Genomic DNA, 15,138 nt, shown 5'->3' on the forward strand with positions numbered 1-15,138 from the left:
GGAACACTTCAAACCTTATGGCTTGGTCCATATGTTGTCATGAAAGCCCTCTCAAAATGGGCATATGAACTTCAAGACTGGAAAGAAGTCCCGTTCGCTGAGCCCCGAAATGGGCTTTATCTAAAAAGTATTATGCCTAGTACTACACTAGGCATGTGCTTTGCAATTTTATGTATTTATAAATTTTTCTTATTTTTGATGTGACTAGAGTTTTTGGTATTTGTTGAAGTATTTGTCTCATACATCTTTCTTGTTATGCAGATGTCTTCATTACCCTTAGCATATGTAGGATACGCGGATGGTGCCAGTCGTCACACATAACACATTGCATCAGTTGCTTGGGTCATTTACACACCTAAGTTGGAACTATTTTGTTCTGGGGGAGTCTTTCTTGGTATTGCCACCAACAATATTGTTGAGTACATTTCACTTCTCACTAAAGCGTCATCAAGGGACATCTCCAATCTGGTGGTCATGTTAGACTCTTAGCAAGTTGTTATGCAATTGACAAATCATTATCACATTTGTAATTCAATCTTGTTGCGCCATTATTTAAGGGTATGACTCTTGGAATGCCAATTTGAGTTTATTACATATGAACAAATTCCTAGAGAATTTAATACAGTTATTGATTCATTGGAAAACTATGTGTTGGATTGGAATTTGTCTCATTCATTATAGATACATGTATGAAAGTAAATATTTACACAGTTAAAAATTTACAAAAACACTTAAAAAACATTTACATCATAAAATACCAATATATATATATATATATATATATCGAATCCAGTCTTTTACATCAGAAAATTTCCCAAAACGTGGGTGTTTTAAGTATAAAATGGCTAGTAAGCCTAGCTATAAAATGGCACAATCATCCATAAAATGGCCCTCGTAGATCTGGATCTAACCCTCTTTATAGGGACTCTGTTGCTGACGAGTCTGCTCTCAGGGATATAGTAAGCTCGAACTATCTCTAAGGTGGATTGAGGATCAAGCCTACCAACGGTCAAGTTTTTCTGTGGTCCTCTGCATGACAAGCCTGTCAAGAAATATATATCATCTTGATCAATGGCCAACTCATGGTCCCCAATGCAGAACCACTGTTCATGTTCATCCTAACGCTGAATGATCCAGCACAAAAGGTCCTCCTAAACTTTCATCAAGTCCAACTGTGCATACTTCATCAACCCACATTGGCGCAATGTAAGTATGAAAGCTGGATCATTTCACATTAGTAATTCTTGTCAATCATGGGCCCGTTCTCTCCACAGACTAGTGATTATAGCTCAAAACCTACACAAATCAACCCAAAAATCAGTGCAAATGGGGCAAAAAAGCTCAAGAAATCACTGCTTGGGGTTTTGGGGTACGCCCTCATGCACTAACACCCACTAGTGACAAACAAGGAGGATTAACGCCCTCCCCCAGGTCGTAAAGGGTGTTTAACACTCCCTCTAGGCCTGGAAGGGGTGTTAGGCGCAATAAATGATCTAGGGCTCCCCAGATCTCCAAAAATCCACCCCAAAAGCAGGTCAAAAAGGTTGAATAATGCAAGATCAGGGTTTTGAATCTACCTGGGACTGACAACATGTCGAATGGTCACCTGGATCTCCCACAATCATCCGTGGAAAATTTTCTCCTCTTTAGTTACAAAACACTCTCATAGCTCTCTGTCAGGTCAGGTAGCAACTCCATAGGGCAAAAATAAATTTGACTATATTATTCCATTAAGCAGGTCCTCATTATATACATGAGGGAGAGACTGTTCAGTTCGTCTCCCAATGACTGTTCATATTTCCTATCTATCTATTTACAATAATTCACCCAATCACAAGGATTAGGTGTCAACATTCCCCCCCTTAATCTGAAGGGATGTTGGTGAGTCCAAGCATCATTCTGAATCGTTTAAGCTTTTCCCTTCTAAGCGCTTTGGTGAAGATGTCTGCAATTTGCTCATTTATGGAACAATGACGGAGATGGATTGCTTTGGCCTCAACATGATGTCGAATCAGATGATATTAAGTATTGATGTGCTTTGTTCGATCATGGAACTTTGGGTTCTTGTCGAACTTTATTGCAGAGGTATTTTCAATCATGAGTGGAGTTGATTGTATTTGTTTTACCTACAAAACTTCAAGAATTTTCCTAAGCCACACAATTTCTTTTGTTGCTTCAGCTACTGCCACGTATTCTGCTTCAGTTGTGGAATCTGCTAGAACTGAATGTTTGCGTGATCTCTAGGAGACAGCTCCTGATCCAAGACTCATAGCATATCCTGAAGTAGATACCCCAGTTTCTTTGTCTCCATCGAAGTCTGAATCAGAGTATCCAATCAAGCTGAAGTCGTCCACCTGTGTATACTTGATTCCAAAGTCTTGAGTTCCCTTCAAGTACCTTAGAACTTTTTTTACAGCAGACCAATGTCCCTCACAAGACTTTTGCATAAACCTGGAGAGGGTTCCAACATTAAATGAAATGTCTAGTCTGGTTGTAGTTAGGTAGTTGAGACTTCCTACAAGCTGTCTATACTTTGTTGCATCCTCAAATTCCTTTCCTTCAATAGATGTGAGCTTTAAGTTTTGTTCCATTGGAGTAGTAAGAGGATTGCACTTTTTCATGCCAAACCTATTCAACAGATCTCCAATGTATTTCTTTTGAGAAAGAAATATGGACTTTGGATGTTGGGTTACTTCAATGCCAAGATAGTAGTGAACATAGCCCAAATTAGTCATTTCAAAACTTTTCCCCAATTCCTTCTTTATGGATGCAATGTAGCTTTCATTGTTCCTTGTCATCAAAAGATCATCTACATATACCACAAGATATACAACAGTTTTGCCAACTTTCTTGACAAATAAAGTTGCATCATCAAGATCAAAATGTTTGAAATTGAGTTTCAGAAGATGCTCAGTTAATTTTTCATACCAGGCTCGTGGTGCTTGTTTGAGGCCATACAAGGACTTCACAAGTTTGCATACTTTATGTTCATGTCCTTTCATAGCAAAACCTTCAGGCTGGGACATAAAAACATTCTATTTTAGATCTCCATTCAAGAAAGCAGTTTTTACATCCATTTGATGGACTTTCCAACCGTTCTGAGCTGCTAGTGCAAAGAGTGTCCGGATGGTAGCCCATTTTGCTGTGGGGGAAAAGGTCTCCTCATAATCGACCCCTTCCTTCTATGCAAAACCTTTTGCCACAAGCCTAGCTTTGTGCTTGTCAAGTGAGCCATCAGCTTTATACTTGTTCTTGTAGACCCACTTGCAGCCAATTGGTTTGGTTCCAAATGAAGGATCAACCAGCTTCCAAGTGTCGTTCTTTATGAGGGCATCATACTCCTTTTGCATTGCTTCTTTCCATTCATAATGAGAAGTAGCTTCTTTGAAGGAAGTTGGTTCAAAATCTATAGACAAGTTCAATTCACAATCATAAGAAACATCCATATCAACGGGTGAATTAGAGTCATCTACATCACCTCCATTTTGCCGGTTTGAATTTCTGGTTCCTGTCTTTCCAACTTCATCAGGATGAACACTTTCAAGTGTCTTTGTCAACCACTTTGGGGGACCTTTTTGAGATGGTCCAGGCTGCTTCATTGATTGAGTTGGGATTGAATCAAGATTGAGTCTCCCAATTCTATCAATTACATCACTTAAAGCATCATCCGTTGTTGGAGTTTCATGCGGGGGAGAGTGTTCTTCAGAAGAAGATTCCACATGTTGATCTAGTATAGGAATCCCCCCTTCAAGATGTGGAATTTGTTTATCAAATTCTTGAAATGATTTTGCTTTTGCGAATCTATCCAAGCAATCAAGTTTCCGCTAAACAACATTGTCAGTTTTGGATGATTCAAGGAAAATTACATCTCTAGATACAACAAATGTCTTATTTACTTCATCATAGAGGCGATATGCTTTAGAGGTGTTTGAATACCCCAGGAAGATACACTTACAACTTCTAGCACCAATTTTGTTTCTATGTACCTTTGGTATCAAAGCATAACAAGTGGAACCAAAGACCCTAAGATGCTTTACCGAAGGAACATGTCCATACCACATTTCATATGGAGTCTTGTTTCTTATAGCATTAGATGGACATCTATTCTTTATATATGTAGCACATAGAACAACATCAACCCAAAACATTATCTTTACATTTTTGAAGAAGAGCATGGATCGTACCATATTTAAGATCGTCCTATTCATTCTTTCAGCTACACCATTTTGTTGGGGATTATAAGGCATAGTTGTTTGATGTTTGATCCCATGTTGGTGAAGATAATTTTCAAATTCATTTGATGTGTATTCTTTTCCATTATCAGTGCGAATAGACCCAATGTGAGATTGTGCATCATTTTCAATCCATTTATGAAAATTATTGAATGTTTTAAAAGCATCAGATTTGTTCTTCAATAAATAAACCCAACACATTCTAGTGTAGTCATCAATAAATGTCATGATATATTTATTTCCATTTGCAGACGGAACAGGCATTGGACCACATAAATCTGAATGAATGAGTTCAAGTTTCCTATGTGCTCTTGAATGTGAATCATGAAAAGACTGCTTTCTATGCTTTCCTAGAATGCAAGCATCACATTTCTTAAGTTTCCTAGGAATTGTAGGCAAACCAGCAACACCATTTTTCTTCAACAAGCAGAGACTGTCATAGTTCAAATGTACAAATCTAGCATGCTATAATAAACTTGATGGAAGTGTACCTTCTTCATGATGAGCATTGTATGAGAAATGTTGTGCATGAGCAGAGGTTCCTTACAGTCTGAGAAGCCTTTCTTCTTCTATTCCCCTTATGACAAGTGAGTGGTCAGATGCTTTTCTTACCTCAAGCTTGCCATCAAAATTATGAATGGAGTGACCTTGCTGGTAGATGTGGACCAAGGACAACAAGTTTCTCTTAATCTGTGGGAGATATAGGACATGATCCAAAAGAAAGTCTGGAAGACCAAGCAGTTTAAGCCTGATTGTGCCAAGCCCTGATGGCTTTATTTTTGATTGATCTGCAAAGTATATTGCTCCATCAACATTGTCAGTGAAATCTTCAAAAAAATATTTTCTATGAGTCATGTGGCAGGTTGCTCCTGAATCAAGCAACCAATCATTTTTCCATGAAGCAAGTGAAGCATTAAACAAATCTTCATTTACTCCAATGTTACATTGTGCCTCAAGATAGTGAGCGGATTTAGGTGCTTTACCTTTGTCTGTATCATTAGTTTTACCTTTCTGTTGGTTTATTTTCTACTCAATTTTGTCCCATGGTAGCTTGCATGTAGAGGCATCATGTGATCCATTTCTTTTGCAACAAATGTAGTGCAAATCTGCCTTTTCTCCTTGAGAATGTCTACCCACCCTACCTCTGAAATATCTTCCTCTTCCTCTTCGACCACCTCTTCCTCTTGTAGAATCTTGAGCAGGATGCTTTTCTTTATGAGCAAGGCACACAGCCTCTTCAGAAGATTCAGGGGCTCTCTTCTTTCCAAATGCTTTCTCTCTTTCAACAAACTTTTTCACAAGAGAGTCAAAGATTATATCTTTGAGATTTCCATTTGCTTGCAATGACTCAAGATCATTGGAGTAAGTAGGATAAAGTACCTTGAGAAAAGCGATAAGAGGAATATCCAATTCAACCTTAGTGGATTTGATATCATGCATTATAGATTTTACTTCAGATGCAAGAGCAAGAGGATCATTATTTTGCAGTTCAAGAGTGAAGAGTTTAATCATGAGTTGGACAACTTCAAGTGCAGAATGTGAGTCATAGAGTTCTTTCAGCTTTTGTAAGGCTTCAAAGGTAGTTGAATATGACGAAATATGGCGAATCACCTCTTCATTTACAGATGCTACGATTAATGCATAAGCTTTGTTTTTCTTGTTTTCCCAAATGACGAGCTCTTTGTCTGAGGTAGGCTATACTGGGTCATTGTCTCCTTCTCTGACACACACTCCTTTCCACAACTCATTGAAAATGATGGTGTGCTTTATCATCCGGGACCATTTAGGATAGTTCTCTTTGCCAGTGAGAACTATTCCCACCATGGATATGATTGAATGCATTTTGTAAAAAATTATTTCTGCTGATAGAAAAATACTTCTGCTAGCAAAGAGAATAACTATATTTTATCCATATAGAATATCACCATTTTTAATTTCAAACACCTTCACAGTCTTAACATCTACCACACAAAAATTAAACTATTACTCTTTTAACCCTCTGCGTTGATACAATCATAAAAACTGTGGTGAAAATTACGGAAATATGGCCATGTCAGGTATTATAACCACGCATATCAAGTCCATTAACAATAACATAACCACGCATACGCATATCAGGTCCATGCATATTAGGTATTATAACCATGCATTTCATGTTGTCTCAAATATTCACGTGCAGTGTTAATATCAACGGAGCAGTGAATATCTCTCACGCGCAGTGTTAATATCAACAGAGCAGTGAATATCTCTCACGCGCAGTGTTAATATCCCTGCTGTCGATGCCAAGTGTGTGCGTATAACTGTAACAACGTATTAATAATAACTGTAACAACAGTGTTTTCATTGAAAAAGTGGAGAAAATGGCAAAACTCACTTCGCAAACCTTCAAATATAGAATTGGGAGACGCTTTACAAAACCAGAGAATGAAGGCCACTCAATCTAATGCGAACATCGATATATCTGTCCATTTCATCCATGCCTTCATGCAATACATGCCATACTCGAATTTCCCCATCGAGGCTACCCGTATACATCAGGTAGCAGTTCAACAAATCATCAATGCGTGCACTGATACACTTTACTGGAGCTGTATGGCCTTCCAAAACCGCTACGCACTTATTCAAATGAGAAATTATTCAGAACGCAGGTAATGTCAGATGCAGGTCTGATAAATGGAATATGGCAGAACAACAAACGTTCATGGATAGTCGCCTTCAGGCAGACAGAGAGCGCAGGTAAGGAATATGGCAGACAGACAGAGGAGTTACAAGGAGCATGAAAGCTAAAAAAGGAGCTGGCTCTGATACCATGTCAGGCCAGGCAGTAACTCCATAGGGCAGAAATAAATTTGACTATATTATTCCATTAGATAGGTCCTCATTATATACATGAGGGAGAGACTGTTCAGTTCGTCTCTCGATGACTGTTCATATTTCCTATCTATCTATTTACAATAATTCACCCAATCACAAGGATTAGGTGTCAACACTCTCAAATGATGCAATTGGTGAAAGTGGAGGCTCAAGAACCCCCTTACAGTCACTTTTGAGACATGAATTATCTTAATTTAAGTCATTAAAGTAGAAGTAACCCATTTCCTATGATATTTATCATGCGCCATGACCCCATATTGGCAGAAATTTCTCATGTTTTGATGAAAGAAATTTCAGGGTTGAATGACAGAAATGACCATGTTCAATTCTCAATGAGCGCTTTATTTTATGGGATGTTTTCTTGCTCTAAAACTGAAAAATCCATGAGTTTTTCATCATTGGGCTCGTTAAACACTTACAACAACGGTTCGAGCAACTCTTTTTATAGCTCACTAAACTGAAAAAGATCGACTGGGCATTATTTTTTGGGACTTTTTTCTCACTCATAAAATTGAAAAAACCCCGAGTTCCTTCTTCAGGCTCATTAAAAACTTATGAATAGGCTCTGAGAATTCTTTTTAGGAACTTTTCTCACTTGTTAAATCAAAAAAACCTGGAGTTTTATCATCGGGCTCATTAAAAACCTACGACGACGATATGAGCACTTTCTTTTTTGGGACTATTTCTTGCTCTTAAATCGAAAAATCCCCAAGTTTTTCCCTTCTTCGAGCTCATTAAATCTATGAAGAAGGAATGAACAATTATTTTACCTCTTTTTCCTCTCTCACTAAACTGAAAAAGATACCTTGAGTTTTCTTCATTTGACTCGTTAAAATTCGATGAAGGTCTATTGAGTTTGTCGTCGCATGACTCATTAAAATTTCATGATGAATATCAAGTTTACTTCGTCTCCTTGTACTCATAACAAAATGAGGAAAAATATATTGAGCATAGGTTTCCGTTTATCCTAACTTAGTAGATTAACTCACGGAAAAGGAACCTTTTCAGGTATACTATTAAACCTTTGTCGCACCAGGTTAACGACTATGACAAAGGGACCACCCTAGAGTCGTTCTTTACAATCTTTTCAGACTCTCGAAATATGAAAAGACCACCGAGTTGTCCCGTATGGACTCATTAAGTTATACAGACGAGGAATGGAGTCACTCTTTATGATCTTTTCAAACTCTTAAAACATGAAAAGACCATTGAGTTTGCCTGTCTGGACTCATTAAACTAATCAGATAGGGCATAGAGTCGCTCTTTTTACGATCCTTTTTAGACTCTTAAAACATGAAAAGATCGATGAGTTTACCCGTCTGGACTCACTAAACTAATCAGATGGGGAAAGTGGACAATACAATTGCTTTGTGTTTAGTATTGTGAAAAGAGTTTTTTGGCAGTAGTCGCTCCCTTGAACATGGCACTCTCTCAGATAAACCTTCCTTGTGACGGCCTCTCAATATGAACCATACCATCCTATGAGTTTAGCCAATATACTCCAATGTTCTTGCATCTATGTATCCTAACACTCTTTGGTGTTCATGAGTCTAGTACTGCATGGTTAAAACCATTGTCATTCCTTCTATTGTTCAAGGGAAAACCTTTATCTTTTGTTTTCTCCAAACCATCAAGCATTTCCTATCATCATGCCCTCTGTCGCTTTAACCCAATGCTCAAAATATTCCTCAGAAAAAAATCATTCTTGTCCTGTTTCGTGTTGACTGATGTAGGACACCTTAATGCCTACCTTTTTACAAGTCTCTTCCTATCGACTTCAACACTCTATCTACGAAGAAGACACAGAAACACTTCAATGCCTTGGTACTTGTAGACATTAGTGGTAGGTCACCTTGTGTTTGGTCAGGGGTTTTCATTATTGGCTCCTGGTTAAACAATTCTATGAGTGTTCGATGACAAAAACATTATTCACACTCGCTAGATTGTACTGTGCATCTTAGAGACCATCACCATTATCAGTGGCCATCCTCACGTCTGTTAACGGTCTCCATTATTGACTAGTAATGAGATGCTTTCATGCATGTTTGACCTCAATGCCTATATTCACATGTATCAATCTATGATATTGTGATGAAGCGGAAATCAAGACCTTGGGTAGAGGCTTACATCACACAACCTTGTTTCCTCTCCCAAGTTGCGTTTATTATTTTTTGGAGACATCTCATCAGAATGATCCTATTATGACACAGGTTTTGCATTGTGCATATTGGTAACCAACATCACCATATATCTTTATTGAGAAAATCACTCTGACATAGCTACTGAGCATGGGAATGCCCGACTCAGGACATGATTTTAGTTTTTTTTTAATACGAGTTATATCAGGTTTCTTGTACTGCCCAAAGCTCCTATCCTCTCTCATTTTTCCAAAGAAAAGGAGAGTTAAATATAAAGTATTTCGGCCATTTTCATAGCCTCTGATCTCACACTTTAGGGGGAATCTGTGATACAGGAAATGACCTCCTCTCCAGCTCAGAGGAGAAATACATGATGACTGAAGGACTGACCAAGTTCACAGGCCTAGTTGTCAAGCTAACACTGTCTAAACACTATCAACATGCTTTATAAAGCTTCCTGGAAAGGCTAAGGGTGTGTTAGTGCCTAGGGTAACTTTTTCTGTTACATCAAGAAGAGAATTAGTGAACCTTAATGAGTTTCTATGGGTCAAGGGAACAAGTTGACCAAGAAATGCCCCAAGATTCTCTCCTATCTTAGCTCACAAAAGTAGGGAAACATCATAACTCAACCTTTTTGGAAGAATTAATAATTCCTAATGGAGTATGCAAACAGGAAAGAGCAAAAAGGCATGGAAACATCACTGCTTTTGCCTAATGGAACTCATGAAGGACTTAGCAACCCTATCCTCACATGCTATATATGCAAGACTAGGGCCATTGTGAAAGAGGTCGAACCATTTGAAAGGATTGCCTATTTGGTGTCGAGCAGAGTCTCAGACTAAGGCATCAGAAGAGGTTAAGAAGGGAGAGAGAGAGAGGAGATGGAGGGGTAAGGGAAGGTAGATACAACTGATGGTTGTAATCACTCTTTCTACATCAATATAGAACTACAATTGTGTTTTCCACTCCATGATGTTGGTAGTATAACTTGTTTATATGTTTATGCAACATTGTTAGCATGAGTGGCTTAGATATATGCAACTAGATATCTTTATATGTTCATGCATTTTTTATCAAGGTTTTATGCTATGATATTATGCTTGTCTTTTCTATGTGCAAGTTTTGATTTGGGGTTGGCTCAGGGGTCTTCTGCATAGCTACATTGCGCTCTCCAGCAACACCATAGTAAGACTCGAGGTAATAATTCCTTCTCTCTTTGATATTCATTTATTAAGCATAGATATGCATGCATCTTTGTCACAGCTACAACTAATTTGACTGTCTTACAAGGATTTCGGGAAGATCCTTGAGGGTTTCTACATCACCAAACACCTGTGCATTAATCCCTATAGAAATCGCATGTGTGCGCACAATGACATCCATGCTCTCAAACACCCTTGCATGTGATTGAAATCATTTCTCACCTTGTTTGCTCCATGCCAGCTGCTAGATGGGTCCATAACTTGTATGGGTGAAGTTTCATCAATTTGTGCATGTTGCACCTCTTGCCTTACCTGTTCCCACTGAAACTCCTTCTCTTGTCTGTGCAGCTCATGTTCTTCTTTGAGTTGTCACTTCAGCACCTGCAACTCCTTCCCTGTTTCTCTTTCTACCTTCACGCGATCCTCTCGTCATGTCGTCACCTCATAGCCTCAATCTCCAAAGTTGCTTTCATCACAAGCGTATATGCTTGAGCTTGCCACTTTGTTTCACCTTCGTGATGTCAAAATCCTTCCTCTTGAATTTGTCGCATGCAGGTGTGCTACCTTATGCTGCTGCTGATGGTGCTGCTTGCTGTGATGCAACTTCCATTTCATCTTGATATCCTTGTCCATGAACAACTTTATGTATTCATAGATAGGCAAGTTCATAGACACTTGATCAACTGCATTCCCAGTTGCTCTCTCAACGGTGTATTTTGGCTCTTCTCTACTGGAAGCCATTGTACCTATGCTACTGAGAGGCAGACAAACACCTGTGATACTTGGAGACATAAAAACACTCATGGCAAGAAATATGTTGGTTGAAAATAAAATAAAAAGTTGAAGGACTGAAATGCAACATACCTGTGTGACCGTCCGTGAAGATTGCACAAATTTCACCGGGAGGCTGGGAGACTGACTCCCAAAATGGGCAATCGAAAACATGAGAAGTCTAAATGCATGGTGAAACTAGGTGTAACAAGAGTGAATGATCATGCATGCAAACAATAAGTGCAGGATTCATAAAATGGAAAAGCATGCATGTGTGTGAAGTGAGTCACCGCAACGGCGATCTTCGGTGCAAAATAGTGTCATTCATGCAACAACAGTGAGATGTAAACGAAAACTGAAACAATGCTTGTACAAGCTAACATACATTAAAATGATAGAAAGCGATCATTGAAATCAAGAAAAAATTACTTACACAAAATGAAACACAAAAAGAGACAGAAATGTAGCACAAGACATGAGAAACAAACTTACCCTGAAACAACTAAGTTAAAAGTGCCAAAGTCTCCTGGATGTGATGTGGGATGTCAGATCTGCAAGATTGATGTGAGGAATGAGCTTTGTGGCATCTCATTCTTAAGTTTTGATAAGATCGAGGTTATGACATGCATGCCACAAATCTGGGCAAAAACAACACTTGGCGAGAGGCTTCTAAAATGATCTTTTCATGTAACTGTTGGTGTCCGAGTATGAACAAATTATTAATCCTGTTTCCTACATTAATTCATCAATTTGGGCGCGTACACTTTTCAAGGTAACACACAAGGGATATGTAGGAGAAAGGTTACAATCTTACATTGACCAAGGGTTCGTGACTAAGGAATTAAAGCATCACTGTAACAGTAATGGAAATTAAATTGCAGAAAGAAAAGCATTCACAACAATCTATGGAAAGCTGTAAAAACAATAAATAAAATACAACAAGTAAAACAATATACATAAAAAGGACACGCGCACAACACCTGATCAGAAGAGTGGGCCCAACTCCTTGATCAGGGCTGTGCTTAACTCACATATTGAGAAAAATATCAAAAGGCTGGAAATTTCATTAACAAGAGTTCCACTGTTACAAGGCTCAATTCTTACATCAGCTAGTTTTCCTTCTATCTGAATTGTGTCTTTAAAATATACAAACATCCAAAGGAAACTTACAACAAACTGATCTCAATATTCAAGATGAGATCTGAGAGATCTGTCCATCATGATTCAGCTGGAACAAGTCGAATTTGGTTATTACAATTGGGTAATTCTGGAAAACAACCACAACAACAAATCTGCAAATATGTCCTTCGAAGAACCTTGCTTTTCTCCCAATAAAAACCAAATTTCTAAAAACTACTCGTAGGGAAACTGATTTGTCCATTCTAAACAAAACCCATGTCTCGGATTTTCTAGATTTTCTTTCATTTTCCCAAAACCTCCAACACAAAACTGTCACTTATTATGCCAGCGAATTCTTGAGTTGGAATATTTAATTTTTTGTTGAAGACCAAATCTGCAATCTGGAAGAGATCTTGGAGACTAAAATCATGAGTGAGGTTATAATTAATGAATAAACCAAAATTATGCATAATAATTATTAATTATTAAAAATAAATGAGATCAGATATTATTTATCCACAATAGCATAAATGATTATGAAATGGAATTATATAATAAATTATGGTAAATAATGGGATGAAAGAATAGTGAAAATAGATGAAATGAATGTTAAGAAGTGGTAATAATAATGAAAAATTAAGAGCCCAACATTCCCCCAAACTGAATATGTTGCATGCCCACATGCAACCCAATGCCTTTGTATAAAGTAGGGGAAATAATGGTTTGAAAAATATGAGTGAATAATGCTAAATGGTTTTTTTTATGACATTCTCCTAAACTTTTAATAAATCAAACACTCATGTTATTTCACCTCAATTGTTGCTTTCAACAAAATAACGTGGAATGACATCTATAGATTAAAATTTTTTGAAGCTAATATAGGTTGATTTTGTGTAAGTGATGCGAAAGGTGGAAGCCATGAAAGCTCAAAGAAAGTAATCAATAAGTGTAGCAGGATTTCCTTCCCCCAAACTGATTAGTTTCCCTGTCATCAAGATTTTTATAGCATGTCTCATCAGTATCCTCAATCAGTAATTCATCAGGATTCAAAATTAATATTAGGCCTCTTCATCCTTCCCCAAAATAATAGTAGTGTTGTTAAGCTAGGATTAAATAGAGATTGATTGGGTAAAGCAACTATCTTTGGTTAAAGTTATGAAACTTGTAGAATAAAGGAATGATAGATTAGATGATACAAAATGTAAAATATCAAATATCCTAAAAGTTTCATCCCTAACATGTAAATTAAATATCTATGACTCAATAATAGATATAAACCATAACCACCATTATCTAAGAACTGATTAAATATTACCCCATGAACCATGCGTTCTAGCAAACCTTATATATGCAACAGTGGCTTTATCGGTAGTTAGTTTTAAGAAAACAAGGTAACCAAGTAGATCATAGTATTGAATTAACTTCTATACCATAGACATGGCCACTGCTTCCAGCAAGCGTCCATAGCCTCGACAGGGATGCCTTTTTAACCCATTGAGATGCCAGTGTCCCATCTATTAGAAATAAGTACATAATTACAAAAGCATTTCAATTTACTTAGATGTCTACTGAAGATCATTTTTCTGGCTTGGTAACCGGTTAATAAAAATGTCATTCACGGGAACTAACAAAAGTGAACAAGTCAGCTCGTGATGAGACCTCTTGTCCTTCAGTTTTATGACCAAAGGCCATTACCCCGGCTTGGTGACTAGTAGTGGTAATGTCACTCTATTAGGACCTATGAACATGGTAGGTTGGCTCGTGATGACACCTCCTATCCTTCAGTTGACTATTTATGTTTAAAATTTAACTATGGTTATTGTTAATCAACAAAACATCACTTAATAGATGGGGTGGCAAGCTAGCTCCTTAAGAGCTAGGGATGGCGTAAAATGTTTTGTAGTAACTATTTTCAACTCGGGTAATTTTGCTTCTCAAATACTAATAACCTTCAAATGATTGTTGATAAATATATTTTGCTTTGTTAAGATTGGGGTTTGAGGAATAATTCATTAGATAATGATGGAAAGATTTAAGTATAATTTTGTGGTCATCATCATAAATTTTACAAGATCAGGGACTTGACAAATTAGGAAAGTTGAAATTTGCCATGATGAAATCATCTTTTCATAATTATTCCTTAAAAAATAAAATTATGTTTATAGATAAACAAAGATAAATTGACTACCTAATCACTATGTCAAAGAGGACCTAGACAATTAAATGTATTTCCCCATTCACCAAGTTAATGTCGTTGTGCATGATTCAAGTTCCAATGTGTGTGGATAAGTTGGGGTTATATTGAGATTGTTATGGATTATGGTGGTAATAATCGTGAGATGTATGATTTGACGTGAAATTTTAATAACAATGATGACATGACATCATTGATATTAAATATAATACATTTCTATCAAATGCAACACCTCCCTCCAACTAAGATATGACCATCCTCGGTCATAATTGAAATATCAATCAAATACACGGAGTTGATTAAGGACGTACCTGAAGACTTACCTTGGTGGAGTATCAACACGTGTAGAGTAACAACACTAGGTACTTAGAAAAAATTTCACAACGAATTAGCAACACTGAAGGAGTAACATCACTGAAAGAGTAACAACATCGAAAGAATAACAACATCGGGTACTCAGAAAAATTTCGGGAGTAACAGCATCAGCGGAGTAACAATAGCAACAAAGTAACAATAGCGACAGAGTAATAGCACCGACGGAGTAATAGCACTAGCTGAGTAACAACATCGGTGGAGTAACAACACCGACGAAGTAACAGCACCGGGTA

Source organism: Pinus tabuliformis, chromosome X, assembly GCF_031772625.1.
Source record: "Pinus tabuliformis cultivar Carrire ecotype Pingquan chromosome X, CPIR1, whole genome shotgun sequence".
Taxonomy (NCBI): Eukaryota; Viridiplantae; Streptophyta; class Pinopsida; order Pinales; family Pinaceae; genus Pinus; species Pinus tabuliformis.